General features: G+C 42.9%; 1 protein-coding gene across 7 annotated transcripts in view; it reads left to right on the top strand.

Moving 5' to 3' along the window:
• Positions 1–13,851, top strand: part of Hrh1 (histamine receptor H1) — a 90,215-nt gene that overhangs the window by 42,137 nt on the left and 34,227 nt on the right. The gene's annotated exons all lie outside the window — the stretch shown is intronic.

Here is a 13,851-nt window from a genome sequence, read left to right as displayed (position 1 = left end):
TCTCCCATTCATTCATTATTTTTGTGAATTAAAATCAAACCATTTCCATGAATCAGGAATCCAGGCTGGGCAAGGTGGCACACACCTGTAGTCCCAGCAGCTTGGGAGGCTGAGGAAGCAGGACTGCAAAATTCAGCCTTTCAGCAATGTAACTAGGCCTTAAGCAACTTAGCAAGACCCTGTCTCAAAATTTAAATAATAATAATCATTAAAAAAAGAGCTGGGGATGTGGTTCAGTAGTTAAGCACCCTGGATGCTTAGCTAGGTCCTCTGCTTCAGAATTTCTTACTGGACTGCCATCAAGTTTGGCCAGGGCTAGGGGTCTTCACCTGAGGCTTGCCTGCCTGGACAAGAGTTCACTTCCAAGCTCATATGGTTGTTGGCAGGAGGCAGTTCCTTGTGGATTATTAGATGAGGGTCTTAGTTCTTGGAAACTGGCAACAAGTAGGCCTCGATTTCTTGCCACATGGATCTCTGCAGGGCAGCTTGAGTCATTAAAGCTAGCGAGCGAGAGAGGGTCATGGGAGTCTGCTAAGACTCTACAGTCTACTGTGATGTAGTGACAAAGGTGATATCCCATCACCTTGACCTTATTTAGTAGAATGAATTCAAGGGTTCTGCACAGGATATGAATTCTAGGAGGCAAGGGACCATCAATGCAGGCCAAACAACACTTTGTCACAATGAAAGTGGCATCCCAATCCCATTGGGTCTCTGCTGCACACTCTTGCGTGTTTCACATTCCATTGCCTTCCTTGAATACTTCTGAAGAGGGTCTTGCAGAATATGCCTTTTGAGCAACTTTGTCATCCTACTTCTTGTGTATAGGAAATTGGGGCCCAGAAACTTTTTATAATTTGTTCCTTTTAATCCAGGTTAATGGCACTTTCATCAGGATAGTTTCCAAAAGTTTTGTGGGTTTTATGTCCCCAAACTGTACTTTTTATTCAAAACAAAGTAGTTTCTAGAGCATTCTTACTATGAGAGACTTTGTGTGGACCCTTTTCTGGGGGGACAACTAAGGGCAAAAAAGCATCCTTGCCTATACATGCCAGGCAGTCAATATAACAGGCGCTTTCAGAGTCCCAGCCCTCGGGAAGCTCACAGTTGAGAAGAAAAGTCAAACACTTAAAGAAGCAATTGTAAATGGAAAGAAATCAAGGGAAGTTCTTGGAATATATAAAATAAGGTCCAATTTTTTCTTATATTTCTCAAACTTTAACATGCCCACGAATCACCTAGGGATTTCATTAAAATTCAGATTCTGGTGTGAGATTCTGCATTTTCAGCTAACTCCCAGACACTCCTGATATTGCTGGTTCATGGATCATACTTTGAGTAGCTGAGTGGTTATTATGATTTAGGATCTAGTTCCCTGGGAGCATCATACAGTTTCCAAAAGGGCAGTGTCCCCAACATTTTATCTGAGTTTGAAAGGCCCCAAGAAATGACTCAACAAAGGCCTCAGTAAGAGCTTAACCATCAATGAAGAACACCTACTATGTGCCAGGTGATAAACAGACTTATCCTTGTCCCAATGTCGGGAGCAGCTGAAGGGGGATAGATAGTAAAATTAGATTATATAGACCAATATGGAAGAACAGGGTCTCAGGAAGACTTTGGCCTTAAGCAACTTAGCAAGAACCTGTCTCAAAATTTAAATAATAATAACAAAAAAAAAAAAGAGCTGGGATGTGGTTCAATAGTTAAGCACCTTGGATGCTTAGCTAGGTCCTCTGCTTCAGAATTTATCACTGGACTGCCATCAAGTTTGGCCAGGACTGGGGACACAGTATTAGAGGAGGGGGACCCCAGCCAGATTCATAATTTTGCAAAGGTCATTCTGGCTGCAGGAAAGAAAGGGGCTGGGAAATGTCAGAGTATGGAGTCCCTCACTTGGGAATGTGGATTTGTGTTTGCTAGAGAGAACATTTCAGTCTCTGAGGAGGCATGAAACTCCAGACACATTGTTGGTCTCTTGTGATCTGAGGTCACTGGAAACTGGGACAGATGGTCTTCTAGGAAAGAGAAAAAATCAGACACACAGGAAGTAACTGGTTGGGGGGAGAAGGTGGGGACAGGCTGAGGTCACTGCTGTGTGTGTGAGTGTCTCTTCTGGGGCATTAACTCCCCAGCATTCGTAGCTTACTCATCTTTGGGTAGAGTGAGCCCATCCTGAGGTGGAAAGAGATCACCCAATTATCCAGCTGTCTCCTAGCAGACTACAAGTCTCTGCTTCAGGTGTTAAGACAGATCAGATAGGTGGACTCCCAGGTACACGAGGCTGCCAGCTGGAGATGATCCCAAAATGGGTGTGCAGGCCAGATGATGGTGACACTCTAGTAGCTATCAAGGAAACCTCACCTCTATACCCTGGAAGGTTGGGTGTCTTCATGTTTGTTTAGGGTTGTCAGGTATCCTTGACCCTGTTGGACCAGGCAGGTGGATTGTCTCCTTCCCCAGGCTGGCAGCTAAGCCAGTGCTTTAAAGCCCAGCTCACTCCCTGCAGAACAGTCATCGACTGTTTCTACACTCTTAACTTCCCTCCTTCTGGATCTTGAGTGCCACTTGTCAACAGTTCCAAGAAGTGGAGCTCATTAGGGAAAGAGGAAGCTGAAGGCTTGTGGGGAGATCTGAAAGCAACCTGCAGACTGCAAAATAAGACAGCCAGGTTCCCAGGCAGCTTCTGTGTGTAAAGGGAGGGCGAATGGAATGAGCCACTGTCATTGCCCTGACCCCAGTCCCTATTTCATCCTCTTAACCACAGAACACAAGCAGGTCATTGGACCAGTCTGCATATCAGTCTCTGCCTTTAAAAATGGACTCATTTGCCCAAGTCCAGCACTATCCAGTAGAAATAGAATAGGCACTAAAATGTAATCAAATATCCCATTAACTGCATTTTTAAAAAAATTTAGTTATATATGAGCACAATATCTTTATTTTGTTTATTTTTTTGTGGTGCTGAGGATTGAACCCAGGGTCTCACACATGAGAGGTGTAAGGAGTTGACAAAGGCATGTAGGAGAGATGCCAAGAGGAAGTCACTTGTACAGTGAGCTACAACCCCAGCCCCACTAACTGCATTTTTTAAAGTTAAAAAAAAAGTATGATTAATTTCACTTAACATTTCACTTAGCTCATTCTATTCAAAATATGGTCATTTGTACATGTCGACGTAATAAATGATATATCTGATATTTTACATTTTGGGGGGAGGGGTGGTACTATCTTCAAAATCTTCCTTTACAAAATATATCGGTTTAGAGCTGCCACATTCAAGAGCCCACTAGCCATGGGTGGCTGGTGGCTGCATATTAGATGTTGCAGGTCCAGCCTCTCTGCTATTGAGAACCACAGGGAGGAGCTAATTCAGTGTATGCATGTTATCATGCTGCACACCCACCCCCACACACCATCTCTCCTGGTGAATCTTTTATGTCCAGGGCCAAATGTACATAATAATTGTATGATAGATAAAATAGTGGAAAATCCTATAGTGGGAGCTTTATATATTTTACCTTATTTGAGCCCATATCAACCCTGTGCATTGTGACTTTTCTATTAGAGGTGAGACAGTTCAGGCAGGGAGAGGGTAAGCAGTTGGCCTGTGGTCATATTTTCCATTAGTGGTGATCCCAGCAAAAATCTCTGACTCAGGTCTCATGCTTCCTTATGAAGCATATCGCCAGTACCAGGAGTTGCCTTGGTCTTCCTCACCTCAGGGTCTTTGCGCATTCTGTCCTCTTTGCCAGCAGGGCTCCACCCTCTCCCTGCCTGGCTAACTCCCATGATTCTTCAGGCCATGGTTTGAATTGTGCCTCCTCCACCAAGCCCTCCCTTAATACACATTCCTCATCTTGGGCAAGAAGATTCACCTCCCCACTGTTCTAACAGTCTGTGCTTTCCTGTGGTAGCACCTGTGATACCATAGCCTCACCTATCCCATCAAAGTCCTCCCAGTGTCTTATATGGAGCCTGGCAGGTAGTACAGACCCAGGTGTATTTGTTCCTGCTGCTAATGGACATAACACAGTGTTTGACAGAGGAGGTACAATTTACCATCATTGTTGGTTCTGTTCCAAAGGTTCTTAGATGCAGAACCTGAAAAATGGTCATGCGGGGATATGTATGATAGTCAACATTGGCAGCCACCCATCCTTCACTTCCTGGCTAATGGAATGCTCATTTTTTTTTTTTTTTTTTTTGGTTAACTGCCCCTTAGGGAAGATGACCCCATTCTTAGCCAATTGTAGGAAACCTTATCTTGTTGCTGGGGGTCATTCAGTGCTGGACAGTTGGTGGGCCTGGGTCCTGTGCTTTTTGATCTTAGGAAAGAGGAATGACTTCTTCATTACATGTTGTTGTGCCGAGCCCTGTGGCAGTCATCATGACCAAGAGGTGATCTGGTTTGAGAAGGCACCTGACAGATATGAAGATGGCAGAGTCAAAGATGCGAGAGACCAGAGTCCTTGATGATGTCCCTGAGGTGCTAAATTAACTAGCCTTAGAGCTGCCTTAACTTAGGGCTTCTCATTAGAGAGGGCCCACATTCCTGATTACATGAGGCAAGTGTGTTTGGGGTTTTCTGTCGCTCTTAACCTAAATCATCTTCGCAGTTCCTCTGTGCCCTGGAAAGATTGTATAGTGAGACTGGCTGGAGAACAGAGCCAGAATGTGGACTCAGCCCTGGCATGGAGGGTCTGGGACATCCTTTGGGCACAGTTCAGATGCCATTCTCTAACAAAGCCTTGCTAGACACCCTGCCAGGAGCTCATTCTCCCCTCTCCTGAGTGTCTCAGGTGATCCATGAGAGCATCCCTCTCTGCTGCTCATGAGCTCTCTGAGATATGTGTTGATCACTTCTGTATCGCCATACTTGTTACCTTGCACAGAGTAGGCCCTTATATAGGGAATAATGGGAGTTTGAGGGCATTAATACTAATATTGCTACTTCCTACCTCATAGGGGAAAGGCACTTCACCTAAAACTCATACCTGGCCAACAGGCAAGTCAGGCATTTCCCTCCTCTGGATCTGTTTCATTTGTGAAATGGCAAGGCTGGACCAGATCCCCAGGTCTGAAAATCTCTGTGACATTATAGCATTATTTTCTATTTTGGGTGGGGGTGGGGGTGGGGGTAGTTCTGGGATTGGAACCAAGAACCTTCTGCATGCCAAGTTCTCCCTTTGTTCCTGAGCTATACCCCAGTCCCTTGATGACATTTTATATCAAGAGTCTATTATGTGCAGGGTTATGAAATACAGGAAATAATTAGACAAATGCCCTTCCATTGAGATGTGCAGGATATAGGGTGGGGGTTATTTACCTATAAAGAGAAGAGACTCCTTTGAGGAAGATGCTACTATTATCAAACTGCTCTATGCAGTTTTAGGGGATCCACCAGTGAGTTCTGCTAGGGAAAGGCATTGACAGGCCCACTTTGGCCTTCTAGCCCAAACAAAGGAAAAAACGCTAACTCTCTTAGAAATCTAGAAGAAAAGACCAAGTGCAGATTAACCAATTACTCTCCAAAGGCACTGATAGAAGCAAGCCCTGGTGATGTGCAAGAGATGGACTAGACAGCTAGAGCCTTGTTGTTTGTGTAGGCGTTCACCAGGTACTTAGACATAGGAAGCTCTTGTATAGTCAGAGAGGACTGTATGTGTACAAGCTCCAGTGGGTGAAAGGGCACTGGATATTATGGGATGGTGAGTAGCTGCTGCAGAAACAAAGAATGGGGGACCACAGGGTAGATGGAAGAGGGTAGGTGTAAGGAGTTGACAAAGGCATGTAGGAGAGGTGCCAAGAGGAAGTCACTTGTACAGGATGCTTTGGGCTGCAGAACAAAGAGTGGGATTCAGAGCAGGGAATGTCTACAGAGGTTCCTTAGAAACTAAGGTCAAACTTGGAGTTCCAAGAAACAGGCTGAAAATTCCACACATCCTCAGACTCAGCTGGAAAAGATGTTAATTCAAGGTGTCACGTGGCTGTTACTACACCCCTGAGAGGGACTTTCCCAGGCAGAAGGCTCCCCTGTCTGGGCCTTGTCATATGCCTGCTCAGTGGCTTACAGGAAGTATGTCTAGCCTGGAAAAATAAAAGCAGAGCTCTTCCTTTGTGTGGTCCCACCACAGGACTTTATATGGGGATGGAGGCTGGTGGCTACTAGGCTCCATTAACATTTTGGGGAGTTAAAGAAAATAATTTGCTGGCCAGGCCTTGGGGTGCCATCAGGGAACCTTTCTTATTGCTGAAACTGTAGTATTACTTCTCTCCCCTTGGCTCCCTTCACACCAGACAGGGCCGGGGCCTGACACAGCAGGACACCTTAGAGACACTCAGAGGTACAAAGGATGGTTCTTCTTTAATACATTCAGCTTTGTGGTAGATAAAATGATTTCATGACAGTAAAGATTAAGAGGAGCCTTTGCTGGGAATCAATCACCTACATGATTTCTTTTTCTTTCTTTCTTTCTTTTTTTTTTTTTTTTCCTGGTATGGGAGATTGAGCCCAGGGATGCTTAATCACTGAGCCACATCCTCAGCCCCTTTCTATTTTTTTATTTCAAGACAGGGTCTTGCTAAGTTGCTTAAGGACTTACCAAGTTGCTGAGGCTAACCTTGAACTTGCAATCATCTTGAGTCAGCCTCCTGAGTTGCTGGGTTTACAGGTTAGTTCATCAAGTATTTCTTTCCATGCATCATGCCTTTAGTGTCTTACTGAAATGTCCTTGCCAAGCTCAAGGACTGTAGATTTTCTCCCATGTTATCTTCTAGGAATTTTATGGGTTTGCATTTTACACTTAAGCCTATGATCCATTTTGAGTTGATTCGTGTCAGGGTTGTGAGAACTGCCTATATGCACTTTTTTTGCACATGGTTGATTTTGGTACAGCACCATTTAGTGAAAAAAAAGTCTTTCCTGCATTGCCTTGGCTCCTTTGTCAATGATCAGTTAACTATATTTATGCAGATCTATCTCTGGGCTCTGTATACTGGTCCATTAATCTGTGCCTGATACTACACTGTCTTGATTCCTGTAGCTTTACAGTAAGTCTTAAAGTCACATAGTGTCAGCCTTTCAAGTTTATATTTATTTTTTTAATATTGTATTGGCTATACTGGGTATTTTTATTCTCCATCAAAGCTTTAGAATCATTTTGCATATATTCACAAAATAACTTTCTGGGATTTTGATTGGGATTGCATTAAATCCATAGATTAGTTTGGGAATAGCTGACATCTTAATAAGGCTGAGTCTTATGTCCATGGATGTGGAATTGCATTAGTTAGGACCTAATTGATCCTTTGAACTAGCTATTTTTTTTTTTTTTTGTACTAGGTATTGAACCCAGGGGCACTTTAAGAGCTGAGCCACATCCCCAACCCTTTTTATTTTTTATTTTGAGATAGGGCCTCCCTAAATTACTAAGATTGGCCTCAAACTTGCCATCCTCTTGTCTCAGCTTCCTCAGTCGCTGGGATTTACAGACATGCACCACTGTGCCCAGCTCTGAGCTCGCTAGACTTCTGCTTCTAAGTTTTCCTTAACCAAAAGAAAAAAAAAGTGGGGGAAGGGCCCATTGGGGACATTGTTCATCAAGTACCTACTGTGTGCCAAAAATCATTTGATCATTTTTTTAATTTCATGAGAACAGGATTATGATTCCCTTTTGATATTCACTGAGGCTTAGAGAGATGTGTGTAGCCATCCATTAAGCAAGCATGAATTAAGGACCGGCTGCTTGAGAAGTCCTGAGTCAGGAGGTAGAGGTACAACAAAGAACACAATAGAAAGGTTTCCTGCATTCTTGGAGCTTACTGTCTAGTGGGGAAGAGAGGGCCACTAACTAAATAACCTACAGGGATGGTTTGGCTGGAGGAGGGTGGGAAGTTAGGAGTGTGTGCTCCAGAAGGCTTCCTTTAGGAGGTGCTATTTGAGCTGATAATAGGATTAATAGGTATCAGTCAAACAGAGGGAACATCACTTGCAAACCCTTGAAGCAAGAAGGACCTTAGAGATCCCTGTGGCCAGAGTATGGAGGAGGGCATAGGATGAGCTCTTGGAATTGCTGAAGGAGGAAGTGGGGCTGTGCATGACCTTGAGTCCTGAGTGCATAGAAGGAGGGTGTGAAGAAAGAACATATTGGGCTGGGGATGCAGCTCAGTGATAGAGAGCTTCACCCAATGATAAATGTTAGCCCATTTGACACGTAAGAAAACTGAGCCTCAGAGGAGTTGGCCACACGGCTGGTCAGAAGCAGCCAGGGCTTCCCATGTCCACCTGACTCCAAAGCCAGAGCTCTTTTCAATTCAGGCTGGGGTGTACCAGCCCCTGCCATCGAGTGCTTCCACCCTTCTTTCCCAGGAGATGCCCAGCCAGGTTCCCTTCAGTCCCATGTTTTCGGTTTCTGGCCTCTGTGGCATCCTTGCTTAGACAGAAACTTGGGGTCTGGTAATTGTATTCTGTTAAGCCTAATTAAGATGCAAATTTTTACAGTTAATGAAGGAGGCAATTTGGAGGCAATTTTGCCAGTGACAGAGGACTCATCAGTGCTTCTCTTCTGGGTAGGTAGGTGGGGGAGATGGGAAATGTATGCACAGCCACCCACTAGGCTGCATCTGGCCTGTCTCCAGGGAGAATTTCTTCCTGCTGAAGGAGGACAACACCCCAGCTAGAACATATTGTACAGAAACTGCTCCATTCACATGGTCCCTGGTGTGGGGATCCCCCAGCTCTGGCCCCTCAACTCCCAGCTGCATGTTCTGCTCAGCTGTGGCTCCCGCATGTGTGGCAGGAGGGCCTGCAGCACTTCTCTGGAGCCAGACTGCCTAGATTCATATCCCAGCCCCACCACTCAACAGCTCTTGTGTCTTTGGGCAAGTTTGTTAACTCACTGGGTCTAAAATATCCTTGCCAAGCTCAAGGACTGTAGATTCTCTCCCATGTTATTCCTTCTCTGTGAAATGGGATAATAATAGCATCACCTAAGAAGATTCTTGTGAAATGAAATGAGATAAAGTACCGGGCATGTAAATGGAGGACATTTTTATTAGCTCTGCCAGTTCCCAACATTCTGCATGTATAGGATTTCTAGCTCCCAAGCCCCAGCCTTACAGCTCTCCTGATGTTGCCACCATAGGCCTTATTGGCTGCCCTGTTCCCGTGATCCATCTGGCTCTGAAGCTGGGTACCTTCAGCAGTTACCACTTTGTGTGGATTGCCATCTGTTGGATGGCTGTTTTTATATATTTGGATACCAAAGTTGATCTGCTTGTCAGGACTTCCTTCCAGTCTCTTGCTCCCTCTCCACCTCAGTGACTGATTTTTTTCTAAATAAATTATTTAACTGACTTTATTATTATTAGAGCTAGTATCTATGAAATGTTCACTGTGCCAAACTTTGCCTAAAATTATTTCATCCTCACAGTTTATAAATGCAGAAATCAAGGCTCAGAGAGGTTGAATGACTTTGCCAGGGTCGCATAGCTGGTAAGGGACAGAGCTGGACAGTCTGATTCCCAAATTCACTTAAGCCCTCTAGCCTACCTCTTCTCCAATTCCCAGGTGACTTCTGGGTGCCAAGAGCACACAGACTTGAGCAAAGGGACAGGTAAGAGGACAGAAAATGACAGAGCAGGGAGCATGTGCTGCAAGGGGAAGGGGGAGTCCAGGGAGAGAACTGGGACAGAACTGAGAAGGGACGTGATCTTCCACAGAAGAGTCAAGGAATGAAAAGACCAGAGGAGGGTGTACCTGGTCTGAGTGGTGAAGGGAAGTGGTCATCTGTTGGATTTTGCACTGGAATGGGCATCATGCAGGTGTGAGGTACTCAGGTATACTAAAGTTTAGGAATGGGGTTGGAGGGAAGACAGGGAGTGAAAGTAGAGAAGGACACAGAAAAGGTAGGTAGAGGCCAGATTCTGTTGTGCTTCAAAGTAGCCTCAGGCAGAACTTACTAGAGGTGGTGGGTTCTCAGTTACACAGAGGAGACTGGAGTCTGAGCTTCTCCATTTAGTTGCTAATGACCTTGGACAAGACCCTTTACCTCTTTGAGCGTTGGGTGCTTCACCAACAAAATAGCAGAGGGGCAATTAAGAGCCCTCTCCGCTAGGCTGTTTGTGAGAAGATGAACAGGAAACAGTTCACAGTCTCTGTACACAGTAACCCCCTCAAACAACATGAATTGTTCCCCCTCGCTGCAAAAGCCAAAGTAGAGCCATTCTGCATAGAAATAGAAAAACAATCTTGAAATTTCTATTTTTTTTTTAAAAGAGAGAGAGAGAGAGAGAGAGAGAGAGAAAATTTTTAAAAAAATATTTATTTTTCAGTTATCGGCGGACATAACATCTCTGTATGTGGTGCTGAGGATCGAACCCAGGCCACACACATGCCAGGCGAGCGCGCTACCACTTGAGCCACATCCCCAGCCCAAATCTTGAAATTTCTGTGGAACCACAAAAATTCCCATATAGTCAAAGCAGTACTAAGAAAGGAAAGGAAAGGAGGAGGAGGAAGATCATACTTCCTGATTTAAAATTGTTACAAAATGGTAATAATCAACACAGTATGGTACTAGCATAAGAATAGAAAGATAGGCCAATGCAACAGAATAGAGAGCCTAGAAATCAATCCCAATATGTACAGTCAACTCATTTTCAGCAAGGACTTCAAGAGGACACCATAAGGAATGGATAGTCTTTCAACAAATTGTGCTAGGAAATCTGGATCTCCACATTCAAAAGATTGAGATTAGACCCTTATATTTGACCATACATAAAAATATCAACTTGAATTGACTAAAAGATGTAAATATAAGGTTTGAAAAGAGAAAATTCCTATAAGAAAACAGAGATAATCTTCTTCAACATTGGCCTGGCAGTGATTTTTTAGATATCACACCAAACCTCAGTATACAAAAGCAAGAAGAAATAAATGAGGCTACATCAAACCAAAACCTGCTTTATAGCAAAGAGAGCAGTCAACAAAATGAAAGAGCAACATGGGGACTTTGAAAAAAAATATTTGCAACCACAAGTAAGTAGAAAAGTTTGGACTCCAGTCCTGGTCACTCTGATTCTAAAACTCGCCACTCTAAAACTCTAGCAAGTTCTGCCTTGGACTACCTTTGGATTTCAGCCTGATATGGTGTTAATATCCAAAATTTACAGAGAACTCTTACACAATATCAGAAAAAGAAGTAAACTGATTTTTAAAATAGGCAAAGTACTTCAACAGACATTTCTCCGAAGAAGAAAAAGGTATATGAAAAGGTGCTCAGCATTAGTAAGTATCAGGGAAATAAAAAAAAAAAAAAAAAAAAAAACTATATCACCACACATTCAGAAAGATGGCTATTATTAAAAGACAAGAGATATAAATATTGGGGAGGATGTGGAGAAAAGGAGATTCTAATGTATTGTTGGTGGGAAAGTAAATGATTGGTATAGCCATATGGAAAACAATATGGAAATTAAACAAAAAATAAAAGGCTGGGGATGTAGCTCGGTAGTAGATCACTTGCCTAGCACGCATGAGGCCCTGGGCTTCATCCTCAGCATCACATACACACACTAAAGACAAGAAAAAGAAAAAAGCCAGACAGTGGGATACAGTGATGTGTCCTTGTAGTCAGAGCTACTTGGGAGGCTGAGTCAGGTTATTCAGTTGAAGAGACTCTGATGTCTTTTTGTTTTCTTCCAAAAGTTAGAAGCCAGTTTGGGGAAACATAGCAACACCCCATCTAGAAAAAAAAATAGAACTACCATATGGCCTAATAATACCTCTTCTGGGCATAGACCCAAAGGAAATTCCATGTTTACTGAGCACTTTACAGTAGTCAAGATAAGGAGAAAATCTAAATGACAGATGAACAAGTAAATAGTTAGGAAAGAGCTTATTAACATAAATATTTGGGAAGAATTGGTTTGTGATGGTATTTTTAATTGCCCAGAGATTCTTAACTTTTGTTTGTATAGTTGTTCTGATAATGAAACTGCTATGGCTCATATGATGGAATTAAATATATCTGGAGTTCACAGTATTTGACCAATAACCCTATTCCAGATTCTGCACTACCTTACTCTGTCAGGGCTGTAATGAATATCATAGATATTGTGACTTAAATAATAGAATTTAGTTTCTTACAGTTATGGAGGTTGGAAGTCCAGTATTAGGGTGTCAGTGTGGTTGGATTGTGGTGAGGGCTCTCTTCCTAACTTGCAGATGGCTGTCTTCTTGCTGTGTTCTCACACAGCAGAGAGAAGAGACTCTGGTGTCTTTTTCTTTTCTTATAAGGGCACTGAGATCATTATGGGGGCCCCACCCTCATAACCTCATCTAAACTTAATTACCTCTGAAAAGTTCTACTTCCTAACCCTGTCACACTGAGGGTTTTCATAACATATGGATTGGGGTAGATATATAAGCATTTAGTCCATAAACATCTACCATGAAGACAATTGGGTTGGATCATTCTTTTAGTATGTGTCTTGTCTCTCCAGTGGTAGCCAGTAAGCTGGGTTTTTTATTGAGTGTTTACTATGTGCCAGGCTCTATGTTAAGTAAGCACTCCTTGTGTATTTTCTCTGTGTGTAAGAATTGTAGCTTCATGTGACAGAGAAAGAAACTAGGACTTGGCTACTAAAGGGGTGGAAGGTACCTCCAATTCTTTGCTCTTTCCCACTCCGCTACACAATCCAGATAGACCATGGACTTCTGGGTATTGGAAGACTTATCTTGCTTGCCTCTGGATCCTGTCCCAGAGTCAACACAAGGCAGATAGCATCAAACTTCATTGTTATAAGATATAGTAAAGATATTGGCATTAGGTGACTTGTGTTTGAATCCTACCTCTGTCCCTTACTGCTAAAAATGAGTTTGTCTTTCCATCTATTAAGTGGGTTTAATAATCCTGTCTTTGCCACCCATTTTGAGGATAAAAGGAGATAGTGTTTACACCTAGTACATAATTAGCACTAAATAAACCCACCTAATGTTATTTTCATATATACATTTAATCCCCAAAGACCCCTAGATCCAATGACTATGGAGATAGAGTTGGCTCTAGGACTCTGAAATGTCAGAGCACATCATTCACTCATTCATTCAGCAAATAGTTGAGTGCCTCTTACAGATGCACCTTAGTTTATCATGTGTTTTTATCCTAATAAACCCATCATAAGTTGAAAATATCATAAATTGAAAATGCATTGAATACACCTAACTCACCAAACATGTAGATGTTTATAGATGATTGTAGGTGATTTCCTGATTGTGTGGCTTACTCCCCTGCATCATGAGAGTATCGATAGCCTGGAGAAAAGATTGAAATTCAGAATTCAGGGTGTGGTTTCTGTTGAACCTGTAACACTTCTGCATTATCATAAGGCTGACAATTGTAAGTCAAACCATTGTAAATCAGGGGCCATCAAAACAGTAGTGAACAGTGAGTGACATAAGATTCCAGCTCCTAAGGCACTTACCTGCCAGGGGATTGAGAAAGATGAAAAAATAGCAAGGAAATAAATCTATTCATAATTCTAGTGGTGGGTGCTATGAAGAAAATAAACCAGGCAAAAGGTTATAAATAACCAGAGACAGGGTTTAGGGAAGAAAATTATTTAGATCTAATGGGCAAGAAAGGTGGAATTTGAACAGAAATCTGAGTGAAGTGGGAGCAACTATGGGAAGATATTAATTAGCAATTTTGGTGCTCAGAACAAGCAGCTAAGGGGGGCTTTCAAAACAATTCTGTAATTCATGAAGGGGTGTAAGGCAGGCCCTGCCTCTCACAGTTACAGTGAATTATAACAGACACTGAACTACTTTATTTTCTGTGGTTAAGG

Source organism: Callospermophilus lateralis, chromosome 20 (assembly GCF_048772815.1).
Source record: "Callospermophilus lateralis isolate mCalLat2 chromosome 20, mCalLat2.hap1, whole genome shotgun sequence".
NCBI lineage: Eukaryota > Metazoa > Chordata > Mammalia > Rodentia > Sciuridae > Callospermophilus > Callospermophilus lateralis.
Note: the sequence above shows the minus strand (reverse complement) of the source record. Positions and strands in the feature narration are given on the sequence as shown.